Raw genomic sequence first — 21,854 nt, 5'->3', positions numbered from 1 at the left:
CGAATGTTTTAAAACCCTCGCTGTATCCCTGGCTTTTCTAGAAGAGTCCAGTGCAGGGCAGCCTTGTTAGGTAAGCTAGGTTTCACTTGGTCCCATTGCTTGGAATGAGCCCTGGATTGGAAGTCAGGACATCTGAATTAAAATATAAGCCCTGCTTTATTGAGTGGTCCCCTAGGAGAGATACTGATGGCTGCTGATCAGATAAAAGTCAAGAAAAGTCATCAGAATCCAGATGATATCTGACATTAGAGCTGATAGGAATTGCTGACTGACTGAAAGTGGGGTTATGAGGTAAAGAGTGAAGCCAAGGATGATTCCTTTTTTTGGTCTGAGCGGCTCGAAGAATAGAGTTTTCATTTGCTAAAATGGGGATAGAAGGGCTGTGGCAGGAGCAAGACTTGGGGGTAAAACAAAGAATTTGGAACCTGTTAAGATTAAATTGCCAATTAGACATGGAAATGCTGAGCTGGATATGTAAGTCTGGAGTTCAGGAGAGAGATCAGGACTCAGTGTTATCAGTGCATTGAAAATATTTAAAGACATTGGAGGCTGGGTGTGCTGGATCACGCCTGTAATCTCAGCACTTTGGGAGGCTGAGACAGGTGGATCACCTAAGGTCAAGAGTTCAAGACCAGCCTGGCCAACATGGTGAAACCCCATCTCTACTAAAAATACAAAAAATTAGCTGGGTGTGGTGGTGGGTGCCTGTAATCCCAATTTCTCGGCAGGCTGAGGCAGGAGAATTGTTTGAACCCAGGAGGCAGAGGTTGCAGTGAGCTGAGATCGCACCACAGCACTCCAGCCTGGCCATGAAGTGAGACTCTATCTAAAAAAAAATAAAAAATAAATAAATAAATACAGACATTGGAAAAGGGTGATGACTGAGGGAATTAGTGACAGGAGAAAAAAAAAGTCTGACCATTGAAGATAATCTAATGTTTAAGGTGGCAGGAAATAAGGAACCAGTGAAGGCAATATGGAAGGAGAGGACAACTAGGAAGACAACTAGGCAAATTGTGGTCTGGGAGACCAAACAATGAAAGAATGAGTTTCAAATCAGAAGGAGCAACCACTGCATGAACTGTCACTGACCAATGGAACAAGGTGTCTGTTCTGTTGACTCGTCTATCCCCTGCTTTGAATAAAGTTTCCCCTAAATAAATATAAAAATACAAGCCTCTGCCTTTGATTGTGTAACCTTAGGGAGAGTGATTTAGAATCCATGATAATTATTTTTCTCCTGATAAATGGAAATATGGTCTTACATTTTATTTACTATCCACTAAGTACACAAAAATTGGTCTTACAAAAGATAAAATTGCATTTGGTAAAATCAAGAGCAAATGAAAGATTTTTAAAGCCTTCTTACAAAGCTGCAAAGAGTTAAAGAGGGCTAACATTGGGCAGCCTGGTTTTCTACTTTCACTGACATACACAAGAGCCAGATGCTTCCCAGCCAGTCTCCAATAACTGCCAGCCAATCTCTTCCTTAGTCGTAGGGAGCAAATACACTACAGTTAATGGGGAAAAGTTAAGTATTTCCCCAAAATCTTGTTGGTTTGTTTTTAAATTCAGTTGTTAAGAACCCACAACATTTTAAGGCAGAAAAAAAAAAATTAACAAAGGGAAAGTATGGTGATGGTGCTATAGTATTGATATGTATATTGTGACTGGTACTGATTGAACTTGTAGCATAGTACCAATAAGAGTAAGTTTTCCTAATAATGATACAGGATTAAAGAATTTTTAAATGCAAAAAGTAAAACATTTTTTATTCTATATCAGGAGTGTCCAATCATTTGGCTTCCCTGGGCCACACTGGAAGAAGAATTGTCTTGGGCGATATATAAAATACAGTAACACTAATGCTAGCTGATGAGCTTTTAAAAAAACTGCAACAAAACCTCATAATGTTTTAAGAAAGTTTACAAATGTGTCTTGGCCCACATTAAAAGGCATCCTGGGTCGCATGTGGCCTGTGGGCAATGGGTCGGGCAAGCTTGTTCTATATCATTCACTTTATTATAATAGATCCCGAGGTTTATGAAATTGATCACAAGAGTCAACTAACCAGACTCCAAAAGTGATCTGTCCACATTTTGACAGCACACCTGGTTGGAAGTAGAGCTGGTATGAGTAACCAGGGTCCCTGACTCCACATTCAGTGTTTGTTGTTGTTCCTCCCCACCCTTCCCACAAAAATGGCTTGGTTTTGGAGTATAATTTTTAGTTAAAACAGTTACATCTTTATTCATTTAATTCTAATTTTAGTTTTCCTCTTAAATACACTTCTTGGGGAGTTCTAAAGCTAAACAGGACTATTAATTGTAAGTTGCCTAGATCAACTATGCAATCTGAGAGATAAGATTTATTTCTAAATTATTGAAATCTAAATTTCAAACTCAAGGAAAACACGATCTAGCCTTAGTAGTTTATCAGGGTTTTCTCATGAGAGAAAAATGCAGTAAACATTCAATAAAGATCTGTGGCATAAAGTTTTTAAATATTTCCCTCCAGTTATACAATTTTATACCATGACTCACACCACACCCCCTTTGAATATCAACTTTTTCGTGGGTGTTCATTTATTTAGAGACCAAGTCTGGCTATGTTGCCCAGTTTTGTTTAAAGACAGGTTCTCACTATGTTGCCTATGCTAAGCTTGAACTCTTAGGTTCAACCAATCCTCCCGCCTTGGCTGGGATTACAAGCCTGTCCCAGCACACCTGGCTTTGATTTAAATTTCACATTTTTAGTGAGACTTTCTCAAGCTATTCTATATAAAATGCAAACTCGCACTATTTAGCTCTCTCTCCCTTGATTTTTCTACTTAGTACTTATCTAGTTTTTTTAAATATCTTTTCTATTACTGAATTTTCTCTTTTATTATATATCTTCCCCATTAGAAAGATGTTCCATATGGTAGACAATTGAGTCTCTTTTCTTTCTTTCTTTCTTTTTTTTTTTTTTTAAGATTTGGAGTCTTGCTCTGTCACTCAGGCTGAAGTTTAGTGGCACAACCATAGCTCCTGTAGCCAACCTGAAACTCCTGGGCTCAAGGATCCTCCTACCTCAGCCTCCTAAATAGCTGGGTATATGCCAAACATCTAGCTAATTGTTTTTTTTTTTTTTTAAGGGATGGAGTCTTGCTATATTGCCCAGCCTGGTCTCAAACTCCTGACCTCAAGCAATCTTCCCACTTCGCCTCCTCAGTCGCTGGGATTACAGGCATGAACCACGAAACATGGCTACTCTTTTTCACAGATCAATACCCAGTGGGGAGAACAATGCCTTGTACCTAATATTGCTCAATGAATATTGGTCTCACTGAATGAATGAGTGAATTTAATGACAAAAACTTCATACTGTTAAAAAAGATGTTTTAGATTATGTTTATTTTTGGAAGATATGAGGTTGTAGAAAAATGTTACAATAAAAAGGCAAAGGGAGAAAAACACAGATGTTTCTTAGCATAAATAATGAATCTAGCTGGCACCACCCAGATCGATAAACTGACTCATGTGATCTTGTGGCCCCAATCCAGGAACTGACTCAACGCAAGAAGACAGCTTTGACTCCCTATGATTTCATCTCTGACCTGACTAATCAGCACTCCTGGCTCACTGGCTTCCCAACACCCACCAACTTGTCCTTAAAAACTCTGATCCTGGGGCCAGGCACTGTGGCTCACACCTGTAATGCCAGCACTTTGGGAGGCCTAGGCAGGCAGATCATGAGGTCAGGAGATCGAGACCATCCTGGCTAACATGGTGAAACCCCATCTCTACTAAAAATACAAAAAATTAGCTGGGTGTGGTGGTGGATGCCTGTAGTCCCAGCTACTCGGGAGGCTGAGGCAGGAGAATGGCATGAACCCAGGAGGCAGAGCTTGCAGCAGTGAGCCGAGATCGCGCCACTGCACTCCAGCCTGGGCGACAGAGTGAGACTCCGTCAAAAACAAACAAACAAACAAACAAACAAACAAAAAACATTCTGATCCTGGAATGCTTGAGGAGACTGATTTGAGTAATAATAAAACTCTAGTCTCCCACAAAAAAAAAAAAAAAAAAAAAAAAGAGGATGTTTAAGACTCACCTCTGACACCTGGTTTTATAACTCTAAGCATGTTATTTAATCACTCAGGCTTTCTGTGGTGATTTACAAACCAAGGATTATTAACTTTCCCTAGAGTACATAATGTAAAGAATAAATAAAATAATGGCTATGAGAGTTTTTTTTTTTAAACTCTTAATCACTATACAAATACGAGGTGTCATTATGATATGAGGTAATAACATTTTCATTGTAAATTTCAGTATTAAGATATACAGTGTGTCTGTAAAAGAATAAAGTTTTCTCCAGTCTTTTTCTTGCTTGAGTAGGAAAGACTACTTGTTTTGAGTTGATTTCCTAAAAACTTAACAGTCATAAAAATATAACGTGGTAATACAAATATTTTGTGCTTGTTTAAAAATGTTATATATTTTATTATAGAAATCTTAGGAAAAATAAATAAATCACACAAAAAAAACCCAAATCTTACCACTGATAGATAATGACTGTCACATTTTCACCTATGTTCTTTCATTTTTAAAAAAGATATAATAATTTTCTAGTTTCAGGTTCTTTTTAACACAATGTTGGGATAATATTAATAAATTTCTCTTAACTTTTTAATTACAAGTTGAGGCCAGGCCCAGGTATTGTCATGACTGAACCAGGTGTGCACGCACTTAGGGTGCTCTGACACACCATCCTCCTGCCATCAGCCACAAAGGTTTCCAGCTGGCAAAGCAACACTCCAAGGATCCTGTAGCAATGATAAAGTTTTCAACGTAAGTCACTCTTCAACCAGAGCTTAGTTCACTTCTTTCTTGTGTGATCTGACATCATCTCTCAAAGCTATTAAAATTTCTGAGATTGACTGGATCGAACTTTTCATAAAGGTAGCCAGAAAGTTGAAAAAATTAGATTTAAATTAACTGAAGGTAATAACTAAAAACATATGAGTTTCTTTTAAAGGAATAGTTTACATTGTTTATAGCATTTCTTTCAGCATCTAGTAGACAGTAAGTACCTCATAAACATTATGTTGGGTTTAACTGAATGTGTAATTTTTTTTAAAAGACAATTTAGATGAAATTATGAGTTCTCAACCTAACAAAATAAAAATCAGAAATTTGTAAACAAACCTAAGAATAATAAACAGATTCTTGAAACAAAACAAGTAGATACAGTAGATAAATCTTATAGATAAAATAGTAGATAGGCTTGGCATGGTGGCTCACGCCTATAATCCCAGCACTTTGGGAGGTCAAGGCGGGTGGATCACCTGAGGTCAGGAGTTCAAGACCAGCCCGTCCAACATGGTGGAACCCGGTCTGTACTAAAAATTCAAAAAAAAAATTAGCTGGATGTGGTGCCATGTGCCTGTAATCCCAGCTACCTGGGAGGCTGAGGCATGAGAATCCCTTGAAACCGGGAGGCGGAGGTTGCAGTGAGCTGAGATAATGCAACTGCAATCCAGCCTGGGTGACAAAGTGACACTCTGTTTCAAAAAGAAGTAGATATATAAAATTAACAGGATTAGCAGAGAGGTTTAGTACAAACGTAATTATCCATAAATGATATTTCTTTTCACTATAAAGCTCAACACTTTTCCCTGCTTTAAAGTTTTAAATACTTATGTGGATTCAAGTGTGATTTCTTCTTGGCACCTAGTAAGTGACATACGGTATAACAAACTATTCCTTCATTGGCTTCAGTACTACCCTCATCCTCGCATCCTTGTTTTCTCCTGGATGTCTCATAAAAAAAGGTGTCAAAGTCAACACATCGTTATGGTCTCTCCTCTCCCTCTGTCCCTCCCCTACTCTTCATCCTACTCCTGTCTTCTCTGTTTCAGTAGCAGACCCATCCACACTGTTACACAATCCAGGAACCTGGATTCATCCCACTTTTTCTGGTTCTGATGCCTACATTTCAGCCAATCATCAAGTCCTGCCTGCTTTACCATCTACATATTTTTCATCCCCACCTTGTCTTCTCTACCTCTGCTGTTGCTTCCTCAATATGAGTGGTCATGATCACTTCTATTACCTCTCTCTCTCTCTCTCTCTCTCTCTCTCTGCCTTGGTTTCTCTAAATGTATCTTCCACACATCAGCCAGAGAGCTCCATCGCACAGCTCTGCTTAAATATGGTCATGAGTTACTTAACAACAGGGATATGTTATGAGAAATGCATTGTTAGACAATATCGTTGTTTTGCAGACATCGCAGAGGGCACTTACACAAATCTAGATGGTATGGCCTACTACACATCTCCGCTGTATAAGATAGCCTATTGCTCATAGGCTACAAATCCGTACAGCATGTTACTGTACTGAACACTGTAGGCAGTTGTAACATAATGATATTTGTGTATCTAAACATAGAAAATATGCAGTAAAAATATGACATAAAAGATAAAAAATGCTCATCCTACCCAGGGAACTTAAAATAAATGAAACTTGCAAAACTGGAAATTGCTCTGGGTGAGTAAGTGAGTGAGTGGTGAGTGACTATGAAGGCCTAGGACATTACTACGCACAACTGTAGACTTTATAAACACTGTACACTTAGGCTACACTATCTTTATTTAAAATTTTTTTCCTCAAAAATAAATTAAACTTAGCTTACTGTAACATTTTTATAATCCTATAAATGTTAACATTTTAGAAAATTTTAAATTTTGTTTTAACTTTTTGACTCTTTTGTAATAACATTTAGCTTAAATTACAAACATATTGTATTGATGTACAAAAATATATATCCTTATTTTATTCTAAATTTTTATTTTTATTTTTTACTTTTTAAAATTGTGTTCAAATCTAAGACACAAACAAACATGTTAGTCTAGGCTTTCACAGGGTCAGTATGATCAATATGATTGTCTTTCACCTCCACACCTTGTCCCACTGGAAGGTCTTCATGGGCAATAACACACATGGAGCTGTCATCTCCTATGATAATGCCTTCTTCTGGAATATTTCCTGAAGGACCTGTCTGAGGCTGCTTTACAGTTAATTTCTTTTTTATAAGTAAAAGGAGTACACTCTGAAATCATAATTAAAAAGTATAGTGTTGCAAAAAATAAACTAGTTATATAGTTGTATATTACCATTATCAAGTATTATGTAAAGAACATAATTATATGTGATATGCTTTTATATGATTGGCAGTGCAGTAAGTTTGTTTACACCAGCATCACCACAAACACATTAGTAATGCATCGTGCTATGATGTTATGCCCACTAGGTTACACATTTTTCAGCTCCATGATAATCTCATGGGACCACCACCATGTATGCAGTCTATCATTGACCACAACGTTGTTACGCAGTGCATGACTGTACTTTACTTGGTTTCTATCACTCAAAGAACAAAGGCCAAGCTCCTTAGTATGGTATTACTAGGAGAGTATTTATCTCAATTTACTTTCCACTTTCCCCACTTTGTATTTCCACTTTCCCCACTTCGTATTACTGTTTAGAATTCAGCAAGTTTTGATTACCTGCATATAGCAGGGTGTTACATAACTCTTAGCTATTGCTCAAGCTTTCTCCTTCTAACCCCCTGACTACATTTCACTTAGCTTTCATGAGTGGGTGGAAAACCTTTGCTGACTTTCCAACTGGGGTGAGTACCCTCTTCTGTACTGACAGTGTATCCACTGCATGTATTTACCCTAATACACTGAAATAATTTCATGTGTATTTTCTCCCCAATTAGAGAGTTGAGAGCCTCCATGGAAGGGCCAATATCTGACAGCTTTCTAATCCAAATGCCTCACTCAGAAAGAAAAATAAATATAATGCTAAACCAAACTGAAAATTAGAAAGTAAAAATTAGTAACAGGTAGCAGGTATAAAGCCCTTCCAACATGCCAGATATTATGCTGAGAATTTTCTATAGTATTATCTTGCTGAATTTTTATAATATCTCTGGAAAGTGGTTGCTCTTATGACCCCCATTTCACAGTTGGAAAGCATGAGGCCTATGGGATTAAGTAACTGGCCGAAGGTCACACGGGCACTATGGCAAAGCCAGAATTTCACACAGAGGCTGACTCTTGGGCTTAAGCATCCAAGCAATATGCTACTAGCTGACTGACAAAATTACTTTTTGGAAATAACTAGACTAAAATCTATGAGTCTAGATATCTAGTAGCCAAAGCAAAATCTGTTTTGGTTAAGTGGATGAATTCATCACTGCTTTATTTTTATAATGAAAGGTCTTTTCACCACTAGAGAAGGATAGACTTAGCCCTGCACTATTTAATTTTACTCAGTTTTATTAGCAATCAGGCTGTTCACTTTCAGTATCCCTTACTGAAATAGGTTGTTTGAATGGCAAATCCCTGCTTATAGGAAGAAACAGGTAGAGGAAAAGTAAATTCTAGGATAACAACTCATGAGTTAATTTGACCCCTGCCTCAAGAGAATCTCAATTATAAAACAGTAAGCACACCATCAAATGATACCCCTCCTGGTTTCTATGAGAAGTTACATATAAAAAAGCAGAAATAAATATAAACCTAAAAATCTCTAAAGGGAATTTGCACATATGACAAACAACTAATCTACAAAAGCAGAAGTTGAGCAATGTCAAGCAAGCCTTGAAAATCAATGCAATCAGGAGGTTACTTACTATAAGCAAATATAGAACATTCTTTACAAAATTTATTTCTAAGGGCTTTGGGGCTTCTTTGTGACTTTATTTTAAGATTTTAGAAATATTTCAGTAAGATTAAAAATGAAATGAAGAACATTTTGAACAGATTTATATCATCACATAAGATAAATTTGGGGAAAAAAGCAGACTTCATTGTCATAAGTCAATGTTTTCAGAAACATCTTTAATATTTCTTAAATAAAATCCCAACCCAGAAATAAAAACAAGAAACATAATTGTGACTAGGGGAAATATTAATTATATCATCAGTAAAGTCGGAATTTTCCTAAAGTAGATGATGCTCATATTTCCAAATAAAATTTCTCTAGATTTCTCCATTCTCCAGAAAGTCTTAAACCTGTTTTCTTTACCTCCTTTTCCATCTTTTCCTTCCTTCCATCCTTCCTTCCTTCCTTCCCTCCTTCATTTCTTCTTTCATCTTTCTTTTTTTTATTTTTGAGAAAGGATGCAGTGTCATGAGAAGGTCTTAAACTTGTTTTCCTTCCTTCCTTCCTTCCTTCCTTCCTTCCTTCCTTCCTTCCTTCCTTCCTCCCTCCCTCCTCCCTTCCTTTCTTCCTTCCTTCCATCTTTATCTTTCTTACTTTTTTTTTTTTTTTTTTTTTAAAGGATGCAGTGTCATGATTATGGCTCACTGCAACCTTGACAGAACTCCTGGTCTCAAACAATCCTCCCACCTTGGCCTCCAGAGTAGCTGGGACTAGAGGCATATGCCACCACACCCAGCTAATTTATTTTTTTAATTTTGTTTGTAGAGACATGGTCTCGCTGTTATGTTACCCAGGCTGGTATCAAACACGTGGCCTCAAGCAATCCTCCCACCGTGGCCTCTCAAAGTGCTAGGATTACAGGTATGAGCCATTGCACTCAGCCTTAAACCTGTTTTCTATTATAACAAAACTTAAATAAAAGGAAATGTTACAGTTTTCATAAAGATCCACACAGTACTTTGAGGAGTGCAAAAACAACTAGATTTGAGGTTCTAAAGGTCTTGTCAACTTGGGATGTGGCATTAATGTGACAGAAAGCTTCTAAGTATATGATCTTGCAAGCTAATCCATATGTCATGAAACAGGAAGTTTCACAAACCAAATTGAAATGCTTACATCACACAGCTTATTAAGTCAACCTTAAATACACAACAAAAATCAACAGGAAAGAGATGGGTAAATTAATACACGTGGCATGGGGTGTAAGTACTTACTGAATCCTACTTAAGCCATGTGCATTTGTCCTGAATTCCTCATGAGTATTTTTGCCTAAGTCCTTCTGGATTAGTTTGCTAGAGCTGCCATAACTGGGTACCACGAACTATGTCGCTTCAACAACAGAAGTTTACTGTTTCAACGTTTTGGAGACTAGAAGTCTGAAATCAATATGTCCACAGCATTGATTTCTGCTCAGAGCTCTCAAGGAGAATCTATCCCACGTCTATCTCCTAGCACCTGGTGGTCTGCTTGCAATCTTTTGCATTCCTTGGCTTCTGCTACATCACCCCAATCTCTGTCTTCATCTTCACATGCCATTATCCCTGTGTGCATGTCTGTGTCCAAATTTCTTTTTTTATAAGTACACCAAGTCATATTGGATTAGGGGCTCACCCTACTCCAGTATGATGTCATCTTAACCATTTACATCTGCAACACCACTAATTCTAAACAAGGTCACATTCTGTGATACTGGGGGTTAGGACCCCAATATATGAATTTGGGGGACACAATTCAACCCATAATATCTTCCATTCCTTCTTATTTATATGTGTTACTTTCTTTCTGTCAATATATCTCACACGCTACTTACTTCTATAATCCATTTCATCTACCTTATTAATTTCTCTTATTTTCAATAGATAAAATAGAATATTCTTAAATAATGTAGCAAATGAACACCATTGGGCCAAATGTTTTCATCTATAAAATAACACAAATATATAAGAACCCAATGACATACAGCTTTTCCGGCTGTGACATACAGCCACAAATATGAAAATCCTGTCCTTGAATTCCAATTACCCAGAAAGTCTTTATTCATCATTACAGAATGACCTAGCTCTTCTATCAAAGGTAACACTACTCACCTATTCCCAGAGGCAGGAAGCTAAACGATAGCAGGTTTCATATCCATAAAATCTCAAAGTCTTGTGAGGCTCAAAAGCCTAGTTAGTAAATGAAAAGAAGAAAGCGAGATTGAGAGAAGAGACGTTTTTGATCAGTGCTTTGCAAACACTGAAGAATAACATGTTTCCTGTGGGTTTCCAGGCTTAGCATCTATTCTGATTTTGTTAGACTTGATTCTTAATATAGTAGAAACCGTGACAAGCTATAAAATCTCTGCAGTATCTAGAGAATTGTTCTCACCAAAGATAAAAGACTACAAGGAATAATAGAAATGATAATTCATAGCATTTTCTAATTCTCCCATATTTGAAAATCCATAGCATAGGGGCAAAAAAGACATAAGGTGCTAATTTTTTACAGTACAGAGTCTAAAGTTATATACAAAGGTAAGTACAAAGGTCAGAGATTGTTCTTAAAAAATGCTACCAGAAATATAACCTTTTCTTTCTACATTTCTATCTGTATCTCTTTCCTCTGTTCTGGAAATCTTCCTAAATACTCCTGCCTGTATTTGTTAAATTTGTAAAGACAATAATTAGTAGCTAGCTTATTAGCTGCTAAGGGTTTAAGTCAGTTCTCATCATGTTTGCATGGATGCTGGGTTTCATGGAGATCCTGGAATTCATTTAGCAGATCTAGGGCTGCGCATAGACTGTCAAATTTTAAAAGACTTCTGCAGGTGATCTTGATGCTCATCCAACTTGAGAAGCCCCAGTTTACTTTTTTAGCAGCTAATGCAATAATTTGAAGTCATGTAAATAAAAAAGTACTCCCTCAAGCCACAAGACTCACGCTGTTCTCCAGAACACTGTTTTCTAGGATTGAGGTCTCTAAAATTTTTCTTCATGATTCTATTGTTAAAGCACCTTTGAATATAAACTGAAAACAAAATGTGATTTGGCTTATTCATAAATAACATAGTTGTAATACTTTATACACACAATTTAGTATTATAGAACATACAGGAAGGGGCCGGGCGCGGTGATCCACACCTGCAACCCCAGAAATTTGGGAAACCGAGGTGGGTGGAGCACTTGAGGTCAGGAGTTCGAGACCAGCCTAGCCAATATGGGGAAATTCTGTTTCTACTAAAAATACAAAAATTAACTCGGTGTGGTGATGTGCACCTGTAGTCCCACCTACTCAGGAGGCTGAGGCAGGAGAATCACTTGGATCCAGGAGGCATAGGTTGCAATGAGCATAGATCACACCACTGCACTCCAGCCGGGCCACAGAGTGAGACTCCATCAAAAAAATAAAAATAAAATAAAAAATAAAACCATAATGGAAGGGGAAATTTAGGAGATAAAATGAATTAACTCAACAGTGTATGGGTCATTTTGACCACATTGAAAAGTGGGTACCTTCCACTTTGGGGTTCCCTCCACATATATTTATTGAGAGGGAACATATTGAGAGAGTTTGCTTTTCCTGCCACTCCCCACAGTCTTTTAATTATGCCACCTTATATTTCAAAAGCACTTTACAGTTTACAGAACATTTTTGTATCCAGGATCTTATTTGATGCTCAAACATCCTATGGCATAGACTTAATGAATATGAATAACCTTTTATAGATGAAGATACTAAGACCCATTCCAGGCATTTGTGTAAAAATGGGGAAACTAAGACTGAAATCTCTTTTGCTTCAAAATTGACTACTTTATAATCCAAGGTTTAGTGGTAAGCCATATGATTGTGTCTACCTTCTCTTCTACTCTAAGGCAAACAACAATAAATGGTTGCATTTTTACTATGCTTATTTAGAGATAAATAAAGCTGCCTGCTGGAATTATATGTGTCACAAGATGCGGTAAGAATAAAATAAAATGTTATATGCCAGTAAAAAATATATACCTCTGTGTATTATAATATCCATACTGTAGTGTAGTGGGTCTCAACCTGGGATGATTTCTCTTGGGAAAGGTTTGGCCACATGTGGAGCCTGTTTTTGGCCCAAACTGGTGAGTATGGGGAAGAGTGGCTGCTGACACCTAATTGTTAAGGGTCTGGGATACTAGTAAACATCCTACCATCTTACAACACACGAGGCAACTCCCACCACAAAAATTGCCTGACACTAAATGTCAACAGAGCTAAGATTAAGAAACCATGCTGTTGTACATCTACTTGTTTTAGTCATGAATCATTCTAAGTTGCTCGTGAAACCTGTGCTGTCACCCCAGCACCAGCACATACACACCAAATATTGCACACTCTTTTACAGTGTTTACTGACTTGCTGAAACATATTCATAGATCATGGGGTGAGAACACTGGATCTACAGAGTGAAGCAAACAACAGGTCCCAAAGACTTCCGTTGAATTGACTTTGTTTTTACAACCCCTCAGAGAAGTCAGTCACTATAAGACATGTTCTGGGACTCCTGTTATTAAACTAGAAAGTCAGAAGTTCATATGCAGCCAATAACGTGAATGCATCAACACTTTGTGGGATATTAAAGTCATTCATAACCTAGTAAAGCAATATTTGTACATTCTAATTGAGAAGCGGTTCATTTAATCTCACTCCACAAGATATTTTTAATTATAAAAAAGGCCACTAATCTCAAAGTGGAATTTGTGGCTTATTTTATTTCCTCTAGCCCTTTTGAGAGAGATTAGAGGATTTGTTTCATAAAGTATATCAGGTAGTGATTAAGAGGGCCCCTAGTGGATTATAATATTTTATCACATAAGAATGAGAATGAATATTCCATTAAAGTCACCTGACTTTCTGAATTTAAGAGTCAGGAGGAAATTATGAAATAGGCAGTTTGTCTTCAGTAACTTTTATAGCCTTTTTATCTATCATTTCTTTCCTTTGGAGTCAAAATTCCCTCTGCCCAGTTTCCTTATTCTTTCTTGATCAAAATGTGCCAGTTATATATATAGACCATCAACCAATACGTACTTTTCTCAGTATACATTGTTCAAAGGTTAAAAAAAAAAAAATCATGGAATGGAAGTTGTTTCTATTTTTCCACTATTAAATATTTTAAGCCTAAAGAACAGAGTGAAGCTGGGTGTGTTGGCACTTGGGATATAGTTCCAGCTACTTGGGAGGCTAAGGTGGTAGGATTGTTAAAGCCCAGAAGTTTGAGGCTTCAGTGAGCTATGATCATGCCACTGCAAATCAGCCTGGGCAACAGAGCTAGAACTCTAAGAAAAACAAACAAACAAAAAACAGGGTGAATAAATATTTAGGGAACAAGAGATTCTTATAGTCTAACAGCATACAATAATGGGTTTGCCAAAGACATACTGATTCAAAAAATATTTTATATAACTTTCAACATAGGTTAAATTTTACAATATCATCTATATAGACTGACCACAATTTATCTTAGCTAAGATAAAGCAGTTAAAATAATTATTTTATTAATATCTATTCAATGTGCTATGTACAGACTTTATATGTTTTAAAATTATTGTCTTCTTTTTCTCAGTAATAGAAATTTAATTTTATATCTCCTGTGCTATTTGGATTAAAAGCATAGAATTTTCTGCATATGTATTTAAACTCAACAAATATTTTTGAAGGCCTATTATCTGTAGGATCTTAAAATATTAAAATACTCCAAATTCTAAGCAAATTCTAGACTATGACTCATTCAAAAACAAACATAAAGCATTAAAAAGGCAGAATTGTATTCAAACTATAAACAGAATTATTCAATGTCGATTAAAAATATGGTTATCCAAGTCTCTCCTACGACACAAAGACGGAGAAAGATATATTCAATGTGCAAGCAGGTCAGGGAGGAGGCCAAGAAGTCCTCTTCTAAAACAAACAAAACTCTCAGACTTGGGGATTATCAAGCTCTTTTTAGATTTCAAAACCAAGCTCCTTGCATTTGTGTTGGGCAACACTATAATGAATCTAACACAATTCTTTCCCTTTCAAGGTGCTCATTACATTCAGCATTACAAAACAAAATTAAGGCTTTAGGGAAGACATTTTACAGTGTCCCAGTGTGCAAACCAAATCAACATAACCCAACCATCGGTTTGTTTCTCAAGTCTATAATTCTTTACCACAGAAGAAGGTTCATTCTAAATGTGAAGTTTCACTCCAAGTGATGGTCTAACAAAATTCAAAATATCACTAGCCAAAAGAAGTAATTATTTCTTTTTCCAATCCCAGACTTTTCACTAACATTATTATATATTCTTCCCCAAATTCCTCCATCTTTACACAAACTGCACTTTTGATTTCAGGCGTTTTCATTAATAATGACCCACACTCACTTTTTTCCTATAGTGGACAAATATCCAAAGAATATCTTTGCAGAGCAAGGCCACCTGTCACAGGACCATCATGTCTATCATGGTATACCATTGAGAATCTGTCTGGAGACTTTGTCATAAGCTTTTTACCTTCACTTATCAATGCCCCTCAAATATTAGCCAAATAGATAAACTTCATGGTAGACCAGTTACAGTTGTCCCTTAGTGGACACTTAGGGATAGTGAATACTTAGAGGCTCTTTCTCCAGTTTGATTGCCTTTTCTTGTCCCATGAACTGTACTTTATTTTATACTCTGGATGAACCAGATAGAAAGAAAGTGTTAAAAGTTTGAGTAAATATTGACACTATAACTACCTAATAGACAAGAAAAAATATTAAACGTAAAATCCTACTTGAAACTTGACATCCAAGTCCAAGGCCAGCTATATAATTGGTGGCTCCCAATAAAAAATGGAAATGCTTGGGTTATTGTTCAGAAAGCAAGAAAAAGTGCCATTAAGGGTACTGAAATATCAAACATGTTCTTCTCTTCTTCTACCTCTCAAGCTTTCATGGTGTTTTCTATTTGTTGCTGGGAGAGTGTAGATCCTCACAGGCATACTTGGGGCTCCATCTTGCAACTCAGTTCATGTGTGCACAGAGCCTACCCTTTCTCACTAGGGGCCAAACCAAAGCGCTGTGCCCTGGCTGGTGACAGGGAAGTCCATTTCCTTTTCCCATTAGCTGCTGCTCAAAGTACAGCAGACAGATGACCCTCAAAAAATTGCAACCTCTAAACCAAGATTCCCTTAGTACCTGCGTAAGTACGTAGGAGATCGGCACCATGCTGTGACCGTGGTCAACTGGCCTAACCATGTCCATTCCCACTTCCTCATAAGCTTTCAGTGCCAAGTCTACAGGCCTAAGGAAAGTTTTGCGGCTTATCTGTTAACACAGGGCTCCATAAAAGTAAATGGAAGAGAATGGCCTTTAGATTGCAAAAGTCCCTACTTGAGCTTAGCTTTATTGCAATTATTCTTGCCAGTCTTGCTGACTTACATTCTACTGCGATCTGTTCTGTCTGGTGTTTGGAACATCCTACAGAAAAATAGAGAGAAAAAAAAAGGGACAGTTGGCTAAAAAAGTATCACAAAGATCACACTGATGAATAATGTATGGCACCATAAAATATCACACAACACATAACAGTTATTGACAGATTGGATAATGTGTTTAATACCTTTATGTAATTCACTAACCCTTGGACTTAACGCTCTGTTTACACAAACATTTTAGCTGAAGGGTAAAAACACTTTTTAAGTTACTTTTTTAATGTTGAGCAAAACAATCCACAGGTCATTTGCTGCTTTTGTTTTAGGATCCCTCAGAATTAGGCATGAGTTAGACTGTACATTATTTATTTAATTGTTTTGGAATGGACATTTCTGAACAACAAGGGAGAAGGTGAAAATGTGTGTGTGAGAGAAAGAGAGAGAGACACAAAGGGTATACTACCTTTTTTTTTTTTTGAGACAGAGTCTTGCTCTGTCACCCAGGCTGGAGTGCAACGGCCACTGTGCCCAGCCCCACTTTTAAAAAAAAAAAAATTAACAAAAATTCCATATAACTGTACTGTAAATTATACTTTTTCAATATATGTATACATTGTGGAATGACTACATCAAGGTAATTAACACATTCATTACCTTATATACTTATTTTTTATAGTGAGAATATTTTTTTCTCTAGTGAAACAATCTTTATTGACCACAATGGCATTTCAGATGGGTTAAGAATTGGCTGGAAGAGAGCTTAGTTTAACTATTCTTGTTTAAAAAAAAATTAAAAAATATTATTTCTTCTAAAAAAAAAGGTGGGGGGTACATGTACAGATGTGCAGGTTTGTTACATAGGTATACATGTGCCATGGTGGTTTACTGTGCCTATTGACCCATCCTCTAAGTAACCTCCCCCTCACCCTCCGTCCCCCAATAGGCCCTGGTGTCTGTTGTTCCCCTCTCTGTGTCCATGTGTTCTCAATGTGTGAAAAGATTTCAAATCTATTATCTTAGCAATTCTTAAGTATGCAATGCATTATTAACTATGATCACTATATTGTACGACAGATCTACTGAACTTATTCCTTCTAACTGAAATTTTGTATCCTCCAACCAGTATCTCCTGAAACCCCTCTCTATCACATCCCTTGATCACTACCATTCTACTCTCTGTTTCTATGATTTGGACTTTTTAAGATTCCACATATAAGTGAGATTATGCAGTATTTGTCTTTCTGTGCCTGGCTTATTTCACTTAACATAATGTCTTCCAGGTTTATCCATGTTGTCTCTTCCCCCATTTATTTCTTACAAACATCTATTCAAATTGCTGTTGCACTTTCTGCAATTTCTGACTGTAACAATTTCCAATTAATAATTCAGCTTAACATATCAGCAAAAGATATAATTTAGTTTAGAAACCATTATTCTTGCCTTTCTATAAAATTATAAACCTAAAAGTACTTCTTGAAGTCAAAATCAAAGCATTAGAAAATAAGATCTAAGAATGAGTTGGTATAAATGATGGATGCCTTATTGATTGAGCCCCCCACACACCTGCAGAGCGCTTTTAGTGAAAACAAAAGAGAGACCAGGAAAGCTGGAGACACTTCTAATTCTTAAAGGAACTAGATTTGAATTCTGAGACATAGTTGGTAAACAAATAATGTATCAATAACAGATATTAAGGAAAACGATAGAATGGGAGACAGAACAAAAAATAACTTCAATATTTTATAACTAGTAAGTGAATTGTAACAAGAAACAACAGGAAGCAGTAAGTGGGAGGAAATTATGAGTTCAGTACCAACATATTAATTTAGGCAGAAAAGAAACTAACAATAAATATTATTTGGCGGTTACTGAAAAAGGAAACTTGAAAAGAACATAAGATATAATAACTAGAGTTGTTATTTTAGGTATGTAATGAGTATGAGAAGGTAGCTGAACCACGGAAGTCTCCACTCATAGCGGAGAGGAACATTAGAGCCGAAGGTTTAACAGGAGCAACTCCAAGCCTGATAATGGAAGGAATGAAAAGGAGCCAAAAGACTTAAAGAAACACAAATAGTGCAAAAGTGAAGGCACACTGGAGAGGGTTTGATCAGCAAATGGGAAACATTAAAATAGAACTGATAGAGATCTGAACAGAGAAAAGCAACAGATTTAGAGCTAAGTCTGCATTTTGCATTTGATTCCAACTTCTACTCTAGAAACTCCAATCTCGTAAAAATTATTCTATTTCACATAAATATGTGAAATATAATGACAAAGAGTCAAAAATCAAATATGGAGTCCTTCTCTCTATGAATTTCCTAGTATTAATAGTTCACTGATATTTACTATTTGGAGAAATAATAACTATTATTAAAAATTACATAAAATAGGAAAATGTATGTCTAGTATTTGGCAGTTTTTTTCTATTTCATAATATTTGCAAACCTGAGCTTACACAGAAAAAAGATTTTTGAACTAAAAGTGGATGTTATAAATTCATTAATATATAAATTGTAACAATGTTATATTTGTTATTATGATAATTCTGAAATTATCATTTTATGTTAACCACAGGTGATGAATTGAAGGAAACATAGACCACTCCAGCCCATGGAAACAGCCTGCTTTTTAATTAATATTTTAGAACTTTGGTTTTCAAATATAATTAATAATTCAACAGATTGATGTTTTACCACTGTTCTAGAAATTGCCCCATGGAAACCTAAATTACCTTACCTGCTATTTCGAGCACCTTGATTTCTTTAACTTTTTTTTTAATATTCCTTATATGTTCATGCTTCTCTTAATTCTTGGTATTCACACCTGCAATTATATTCTGCATGCTGCTTGTAATTATCTTGCTGCTATCTTGAGTCTACGTGGTTTCCCACACTTCAGATCCACACAAGCATACTTGTGATCATAATTACAGTCTTGTATTTTTGTTCAGCAATTTTAAAACCTTCTTGCTTTTAAAGCAATGAATCTTCTGTAAACAGAGCTTCTGGAACATACCCTATATAAGTGACTATCTTTTGGAATTTTTGAACCTCTTTGAAAATTGGATAAATGCCTGTTTTCCCTAGTAACACACACAGACACACAAAATTTTCATACAAATTTAGAGTGTTTACTTATCTCCTGAAGTCTTTCCTTATTTCATCTAGGGACCACAGACTATTACAAAATCTACTGCATTAGATGTTTTCCAAGTAGAAAAAACAAACACTCTCACCTGTCCTCCCATTATGAGAATTTTCATAGCAATACAAAGTGTCTTTTTAGAAATGACTCCCCTCCACCTATCATCCCTCACTCAGTCTTACTGCTATATTTTAACACCATTAGACTGAAGGAAGTTTACAGGATATTCCATTCTCTTTCTTACCTTTGTGCCATTTCCTAATGCTCAATGTGTCTTCTGCCCCCTTTACTCTCCTCTCCCAATATCACCAATAATCTTCATGATCCCACATTTAGTAAGTGTCTTTTGGCTCCTTATGTTACTTGACTCTGTAGTAGCAGTCTATGCTGTTGTGAATCACCTGAAGTTGGGGCTACTATCCTTTCTTAGTTTCCATAATCTCCTGCTTTGTTGTTTTATGTTCCATATCAGCTGCTTCTCTACTTCTATGTAATTGCATTTTCTTCATCTCAAGTAATACACGTAATATTTCCCAAGATTGTTCATAGTTCTGCTTATCTTACTACTCCACACTCTCTCCCTAGATAATCCATCCCTATCAGAGCTTCAGTTGCAATTCACACACTGATTACTCCCATCATATTATGCATCCAATCTTGACCTCTCCTGAGCTGCATATGCATATATCCAAATTCCTCCCTGGTATTTTCTTCTGCATGTCTAAATTAGTTATTAAGTACAACTGAATGAATGATCTTTTAGCCCTAAACCTAATCTTTTTTCAGCTATCTCAGGGCAGTGGATGCACTTCATAAACTAAAAAGCTAAGAGTTATTCTTGGGACCTTATTATCTCACCCTCCGCTCTAGAATGCAGAGCCTAGAGCAATGGTGTATATGTTACTGCTTCATCAGCAAGGACAATCACATGGAGCTGCAATTAAAGAAAGGGAAAGAGATGGAGAAAGAATGGAGAACCAATACGAGAATGCATTAATTGCTTCATCTCCCAGACAACTCTCACTAGTAACCATATAAACTGCATTTCAAGAGAGTTCATGCAAAACGAAAAAAGAAGAATTTATTCACATCTAATTTTCCATGAGTCAAAAACACTAAACCTCTAACCAAGCTGAGACTAATTTTGCAGGGCTAAGAAACACAAAGTTAGCTCTTGAATCACTGGAATGATGGTGAGAACCACTTCTAAGTCGACTCCTTGATTCCCAGATCTGAGTACTTTAGCTGTTGCAGACAGAAGGTTGTATATTATCTGTCAGTTTTTTACATAATTTCACTGGGGATTGTCCCCAACCTGGCACCTTAATTGAGACAAACCACTCAGAGGGCTGCCTCTGGAGATGGGGACATATTAATTAGATGTGCATCTTATGGACATGGACTCACTGTCACATTTCCATTGTCACAAAACAACATGTTTGTTGCTCTGACACACTTTTGTTTGTACTGAAAAGGTTAATAGATTAGTCATTCCATGAGCTTTTTGATAAAGCTCAGAGACTGAATACACAAATAGACAATGGCCAAACCATAACGAAAAATAGTACTCTAATTTACAGACTGAAGATGCCAGTCTGGTGCAGTCAGACCATAACCTCTGTAGCAACTAGCCCAAAATGTTTAAGACTTAAACAATAACCATCTGATTCCCTAATTTTGCCTCTATTTTCTTATCAGAATGAACTAGAGAAGCTAAATATACTCCACCAACCAATCACATAAGATGCCCTGCTTCTAGTTAGCCTGCCTTCGACTTCCCATTCCAACAGCCTCCAATCAGGATATACATGAAGCCTTCCCTGTACTCCACTAGAAATTGTTTTCATTATCCTCCCTGTCCTTAATTATTAGCCAAACTCAATTTAAGCTGGCTGGCTGGCTTGCTATAGCAAGCTCTGAATGGTGGCCTTTGCTATTTATTCTAATTATTGATCAGAGCGTGATCTTGCAGACCCACAAACAGCAATCTGTTCATATGCATTTCTCCTAGCTTGACGATGACCTCTTCAAGGAAAGAGCCTTATTTAATTTTATTTTAATCCTTTCTCATTAAAAAATATACATGCAATCTATATTTGTATGAGGGAAATCAGAAAATAAGGAGAAAGGAGAGTAGTATTCACTTACAAGAGCAAAAATATTAGAGAGAATCAGAAATGGAACTTGGAGAAGCAGGATAAATGTATGATTATGAAAACTGATAGACATAAAATAATATTCTCAAAAATAAACTCAAAGTTTTAATAGTGAATTAAATAAAGCTCCATGGTAAAGAAGAATAAAATGGAATTTTGAGAACATTGATGACAAATGGAAGCACAGAGCTCATTTACCATGGAAACTTGTAAATGTCTCCATATTTATGAACCAGTTCACCATAGATAGTATGATTTTATCAAACGATAAAGACAGGCCTTGGCATCAGGTGGAATTGGTTTTAATTTTTACTCTGACACCACAATTTATTAAACTACTTTTACTTCTGATAATTTAAGGAAATACTTGACTGGTATTAACATGGCTTTATATTTAACTAGAAGTATGGTTTACTACAG

The 21,854-nt window shown here is 36.4% G+C and overlaps 1 long non-coding RNA gene across 4 annotated transcripts in view; it reads right to left on the bottom strand.

The window, feature by feature from the left end:
* LOC105475609 (uncharacterized) overlaps positions 1-11,006 on the bottom strand; it is a 765,655-nt gene extending 754,649 nt beyond the window's left edge. For all 4 annotated transcript variants that reach the window (XR_011622191.1, XR_011622190.1, XR_011622192.1 and 1 more), the window contains exon 1: positions 10,809-11,006. This is a non-coding gene — a long non-coding RNA (uncharacterized lncRNA). The remainder of the gene's footprint in view (positions 1-10,808) is intronic.
* Between the last annotated feature and the right edge of the window lie 10,848 nt (positions 11,007-21,854).

Source organism: Macaca nemestrina, chromosome 4 (assembly GCF_043159975.1).
Source record: "Macaca nemestrina isolate mMacNem1 chromosome 4, mMacNem.hap1, whole genome shotgun sequence".
In the NCBI taxonomy this organism is placed as follows: Eukaryota; Metazoa; Chordata; class Mammalia; order Primates; family Cercopithecidae; genus Macaca; species Macaca nemestrina.
The sequence above is the reverse complement of the archived record's forward strand: the minus strand, read 5'-3'. Positions and strand labels throughout refer to the sequence as shown.